Here is a 6,000-nt window from a genome sequence, read left to right as displayed (position 1 = left end):
ATAATGTAGGTCACAGAGCTGCTGCAGCTGTGTGATAGCCAGGCAGACTTCTGTTCACCATAGATGAATTATTAACAAAGTCTCCGACCCACATGACGTGTGATTGCCGGGTGAGCTCAGGGCTTCTCTGCAGTAAAGTGACGGATCATTAACAAAAGTCATAGAACCTCCCAATGACTGATAGCAAGGCCGAGCACAGGGCTTCTCTGCAGAAGAGTGTCGGATCATTAACAAAAGTCACAGAGCCTCCCAATGTCTGATAGCAAGGCCGAGCACAGGGCCTCTCTGCAGAAGAGTGACGGATCATTAACAAACGCCACAGAGCCTCCCAATGTCTGATAGCAAGGCCGAGCACAGGGCTTCTCTGCAGAAGAGTGACAGATCATTAACAAACGTCACAGAGCCTCCCAATGTCTGATAGCAAGGCCGAGCACAGGGCCTCTCTGCAGAAGAGTGATGGATCATTAACAAACGCCACAGAGCCTCCCAATGTCTGATAGCAAGGCCGAGCACAGGGCTTCTCTGCAGAAGAGTGACGGATCATTAACAAACGTCACAGAGCCTCCCAATGTCTGATAGCAAGGCCGAGCACAGGGCCTCTCTGCAGAAGAGTGATGGATCATTAACAAACGCCACAGAGCCTCCCAATGTCTGATAGCAAGGCCGAGCACAGGGCTTCTCTGCAGAAGAGTGACGGATCATTAACAAACGTCACAGAGCCTCCCAATGTCTGATAGCAAGGCCGAGCACAGGGCCTCTCTGCAGAAGAGTGATGGATCATTAACAAACGCCACAGAGCCTCCCAATGTCTGATAGCAAGGCCGAGCACAGGGCTTCTCTGCAGAAGAGTGACGGATCATTAACAAACGTCACAGAGCCTCCCAATGTCTGATAGCAAGGCCGAGCACAGGGCCTCTCTGCAGAAGAGTGATGGATCATTAACAAATGCCACAGAGCCTCCCAATGTCTGATAGCAAGGCCGAGCACAGGGCTTCTCTGCAGAAGAGTGACGGATCATTAACAAACGTCACAGAGCCTCCCAATGTCTGATAGCAAGGCCGAGCACAAAGTGAACCAAATCACCATTGTACATTCATGGGTGACAGTTGTAGATGGCAGATGGATGATGGAGCTGCATTTTGAAATGATTGTTCTACAAAAGAAATAAAAAAAAGAGATTTATTGCACCATACTATTATATAGTTGGAACTAATCACAACACTATAGAATGTGCATAATAATTACTAGATTTTATATGGTAATAAAACTGTATGTTTTTGGATATGTAATAAAACAAAAAATCATTTGGATTTATAGTATTTGATTGCTGATTGTAAAGAATGAGATTGCTCCTCTACACTATCAAGATACTTTGTGCTGTCTGCAGGGAGTCTACAGAAGACACACAAATGATGGAGAGAATGCAGAACAAATCAAACATTCATCCACAGTCAGGAGATCTGAATTAAATCCATTGTTCTTTTGCTCATCATGCCATCCCAGTTTACAACCAGCCATATGCAAATCGGTCTTGACCATGCTCCTCATTGGGAACAGTCCAGCCTGAACTGCCGAACCAGGTCCTCTTAGATCCAGAACTGAGCATCCTGAGAACGGTTTTGGCATATCCCACTTATCAGCCAGGTCAGGTTCAATTTAGTGGCACAGTGAGCCCGGGACTCATGTCTGGCCATACCAGGAGCACTTAGTGCAAGAAAGCAAAAGACACACAAATGATGGACAGAATCAGGAACAAATCAAACATTCACCCCCAGTCAAGAGATCTGGGTTCAATCCATCCTTCTTTTGCTCACCATGCCACCCCAATTTAGAGCCAGCCATATGCAACTCAGTATTGACGCTGCTCCTCATGGAAACAATCCAGCCCTAGCTTCCAAGGCAGGTCCTCCCTGGACTAGAAACAAGCATCCTAAGATCAGTTTCAAGGAATCACGCCTCATCAGCCAGGCTAGCTTGAATACTGTGGCACAGTGAGCCTGAGACCAATATCTGTGCATACCCGGCATAATTAGGGTGAGTCTGGCACAGATGGCAGTTGAGGGGGGTCAAACTTGACAGTGTGTCCCTGGACTGACAAGTTGAGATGATACTTGCTCTCCTATGTTGCTGGAAAGAGAAGTGCTACTGGTAATACAGAGATCTGTACTACACTACTTTTAATTCAGTCATTGTTACCCAACCAATGCATTATTTTTTAAGAGCGATAACAATATGTCTGTCGACGGCACTCCTCTTGTTAATAATCCATATAAATACCACACAATGTTCAGTACTTGAATGTATTTTGCTTCAAGAGGGATGTAAACATACATTTGTCATATTCAAAGTACAAAGTACAAAGAGTTTCTCGGAAAGCTCTCAGCACCTTGGAAGGGTGAACAGTTTAAACATTTTTCATAGTATGTAAGGCTGTTTTTTTAAGCCCTTGTGAGAACATACAGTGCTAAAAGTCTAGCAAAAGCAATCTATGGCGCCCTCCACTGGTGTTTCTGAGTCGGACCTGCTTGAGCTTCTGTTGTATAGAGAATTCTGTGGGTTGCTCTGGGGGATAATAATTCCGTTGTCCTACGGAAGCTTAACTTTAAATGTTTATTGACTATAATGGAACTAAATGCCCTCCTGGACTGGGCCAAGATATGGGCATGTAAGTATTCCATACTGAAGTATGTCTTTGTTATTGACAAGATCTGCTGAGATTCCAAGGAGAAAGTTCACGGAATCATTTTGATGTTCTTGTTGTCACTGAGTGTAGATGATTAGAACATGGATCACTGTCATCACACTGTTTATTCAGCACAAATATGTGTGTGGAATTTTGTTAAAATGTCCTAATTTTGTGTGCATTTCACACCAATACTTCTGAAGTCAGGGGACCATATCTATAAATTAATACAGTTGAATACAATTACTAGAGTGAGGCTGAGTCATTTGGTAATTTTAGAGAATCAAAACATTTGCCACCAAGAACTGGGAACGTAAAATGATTATATTGGTTTTTTTGAATAGGTAAACCGTTTTCTGCCCCTGGTTCTCTTTAAAACAGATGCCAGCCGATATGCCTACAAAGCTGGTTTGATATACAGCCTAGCACACAAGGTCAATGTCTGGAAGCCTAGGACGAGGTCACTTTCAGAACTTGGAATTGAAATGCTAGAAAGAGCAACGCCCCTCCATGGAGCCAGAGTTCCGTCCACCATGGCACTTTTGGTGTGGAAGGCTTTGTGAACCAATGACATTCAAGTAAAGAAATACGACTTCCTATCAACTTGGCTGCCTGTCCTGTATGACATGGCGGGTGTTCATAGAGAACTGGCTTCTCAAGCTAGGCGGAGAGCACTGGGCATGTTACAACTAATTTAAGAGATAGTTTGGTTGATAAACAAGACATCTGTCCCTAGCTTTCATTGCAGTGTACAGAATAAGGAGGTCGTCAATTGCTGAAACACCTAGTAGCTGACATCGAGGCGACAGATACAATTATAACAGAGCAGCAATTTGTGTTTAGATCATTTTCACTGTATTAGGGCCCTTAAAATGAAAACAAATTTTTTTAAGAAAGCTAGTGTGAGTGCAACTTCCCTCAGATGATCTGGACGTTCTGTAGTAATTAGCCAAAAGTATGAAACAAAGTGAAACTAGAGAGTTTTAGGTCAAAAAGTGACTGAATTAGCCTAAGAATTCCCATCACCCATAGATTGGAAGATGCTGTTGGTAACATATCTCCGCAGGTTTCATTTAGCTATCAGTGGATTGAATTATTTTAGTTAGTCTGTTTGTGTATCTTTAAATGTTTAATCAAACGTATAATCATTTTTAGACCTGGATGTGTGTAATCCTTTTCACACACCAGTGCCTTGTTCCCTACCACTGTTTATAAATTGATTAGTTGATGTTAAAATACATTTTAGTCATTGATTTTTTCTTCTGTGCTATTGCTGTATAACTTTCATGGAATATTAATTAATTCCGAAATAAATATGGTTTGATTCATTCACTCACATTCTGTCAGCTCTTCTGTGATTTTTTTATTTAGGAACAATGAATGCTTGAACTGTATGTCTAGGGTGGAGGTGTTCAAACTGGGAGTGTGCCCCCTTAGGGGGGCCTCGGGTGATCCCAGATGGGGGGCCAGGCTCTGGCCAAAATATGATAAATATGATACTGATAACAGTGCCTTATTTTAAGCTGAAAATAATGAGCGGCAGTAAGCTGCTCTCCAGTGGGCCATCACTAACATGTTTTGTCATTTATATCCTAGCTGGGAGTATGTGTCAAAAGGGACGGGACTCCAAATGTTCTTCAAAACCTCCACCCCCACTTCAAATAAACTCACTGTGGGTACTTGTACCCGTTATTAGAACATTGGAATGTTGGGAGCTCCATTGAGGACAACCGAGTAGCTCCGGGCTTGTAATGGCTGGTATAAGTCCGGAGCTCCAAAATTCCAATGTTTGTCTTCATGTTTCTCCCTTTTTAATTTAGAACATTCTACCCTCAGAGGGTGGAATGTTCTAATATCCTTATAGCCTTTCTGCCTCAGGGTATACCGGTTGTTAAATGCCCTGAACCTGTGTTTTAGGCCCGAGCTGCAGGCCCTCGGCAGCGGGCTATTAAGCTATAGTAAGGCCTGCCTGACTAGAACAGTATGTTGTGCAATCATGGATTTGATTGTATTTTTAAAACAGATCTTAACTGCAATGCTTAATTAAGTCTAGACATATTTAAACATTACCAATTGAATAGAATTATTGTGAAAAATTCTAAGGGGTGCCCTATGATTGCTGGGAGGAAGCGGGACGTGTGGTATTAAAAGGTGTTAAGACCACTGGTCTAGGGTGTTCCTCATCGGAGAGGTGTGAGGGGCCTGATGTAACACTGTTGGTTGTTCAAATCTTAAAGGGGGGGCACAAAGACTCAAAGCCGATGGATTTCAATGTCGAACCTGTTCATCACCAATTAATCATCCTCACTGATCACAATAAGTGACTGGATCAGGCCCCTCCTCCCATGTCCAGATGCGCTGCCAGCTGGGTATATTCAGCCCAGGTTTATAAACCAAGGTTTGTGATGTAAAACATTGTAGTAATGGACACATGTAAACTTTACAAAGGAACGGTGAGAGCAATGCCAAGCCCTGATCAACACTGTTAGTACTACTAGCAAGAGTGTGTACATTTATCTGCTAACAGTGCCCTCCATGGAAAAGGTCAGCCATACCGTGACTCTCTCCCTGTCAAACCCAACCTATTCTAGAGTCTCTCCAGCAGGACCTGCAGACGGCTGGCGAGTGAACACTAAGCACTCTCTCACAAACCCAACCTATTGTAGACTCTCTCCAGCAGGACCTGCAGATGGCTGGCGAGAGAACACTTAGCACTCTCTCACAAACTCAACCTATTCTAGACTCTCTCCAGCAGGACCTGCAGACGTCTAGTGAGTGAACACTAAGCACTCTCTGACAAACCCAACCTATTCTAGACTCTACAGCAGTACCTGTAGAAGACTTGAAAGCTAACAACAGACACTCCCTCTGTCAACTCCAACTTATTCCAACCCTATTCAGCAACACCTGTAGAAGACAGGTGGGTGAGCACTTCAGGCAAATGCAACAAAACTAGGGCTGCTGATTGACCCCGATCGCAGGCCCAGAGTGGCTGATCCACAAAGGTTAGAACCTCCCTTAGGCTTCCTACAGGAGTAGGTGTTTGGAGGTCAACATAAGGTATGAATCGAGTAACAAGATGACCACATATCTCTGGGAAACAGCTTTTCCATTTCTGGATTTTGATTGAACATATTAACGCATTCTGTGATTTGTAGTCTTGAACCAAATGGACCAACACACCTGATAACAATGGTATGTAAAAGCAAAGTTCAGGAATGGGAAAGAGGTGTTCCTGTGACATGGAACCATCTGTTAACCATATGTTTGGTATTCACAGAAGTTAGGATTTTGTCTTAAGTTTGTCTTAAGACAGA

This window comes from Lissotriton helveticus, chromosome 1_1 (genome assembly GCF_964261635.1).
Source record: "Lissotriton helveticus chromosome 1_1, aLisHel1.1, whole genome shotgun sequence".
NCBI classification, from domain to species: Eukaryota; Metazoa; Chordata; class Amphibia; order Caudata; family Salamandridae; genus Lissotriton; species Lissotriton helveticus.
This window is presented reverse-complemented; position numbering follows the sequence as displayed.